The sequence below is a fragment of the Rhagoletis pomonella genome, unplaced genomic scaffold (genome assembly GCF_013731165.1).
Source record: "Rhagoletis pomonella isolate Grant_MI unplaced genomic scaffold, Rhpom_1.0 Rhpom_scaffold_00008, whole genome shotgun sequence".
Taxonomy (NCBI): Eukaryota; Metazoa; Arthropoda; class Insecta; order Diptera; family Tephritidae; genus Rhagoletis; species Rhagoletis pomonella.
Window position 1 is genome coordinate 21,178,011 of NW_023458562.1, and position 757 is coordinate 21,178,767.

Sequence of the window (757 nt, forward strand, 5' to 3'; positions counted from 1 at the left end):
CTTATCAGACTTCTTCATGGAGTTCACTGGGACTTGAACCGCTACAACAACAAAAACAACATCACACTTCTTCATGGAGTTCACTGGGACTTGAACCAGTAACTCCGGCGTATAAAGCCGGTGCTCCACCCACTGAGCTAAGTTCGCCATGTAACGCCACTTTTTCATTTATTAAGGGATAAATCGCAGATGAATAAATCGATATTATGCAAAGTGAAATTACGCATTATTTGCTAAACTCACCAGCTGTCAGAAGAATTAAGGTAAGTAGTTATATTTAATAGAAGATACTCACAACAGTAGCATTTCCCAAATTAATGTAGAGAAAGTTTCACAGCCCAGCATCACAAATAAATAAAACCGGCGATTTCATTGATGCTGGCAATTTTCTTAAGCTGCTAATCACCTATGAAAAATAAATAAAACTATAAATTAGATATGCGCTTAGGCTGTGAGATAATGGTTTTAGGAATAAAAATCGAAAGTGGAAATTGGAATAAAAAAAGCATAGACGCCTAAATCATGGTCTTAATAAATATGTACCTGTATTTTTTTAAGTATCGATTTGAAAACACAGAGTTTGCCACACCCAACCAAAGAATAAAAATCGAAATGAATAACTGCGTTTCTATTCAGGATTTTTTGTTTGCATTTGCAAGAGATTTTAACGCAAACGAGCAGCGTGATTAGTGTCAAATTTATTATATATACACTTTAAATACATATATATATATTTATATACATATATGTATAAGTA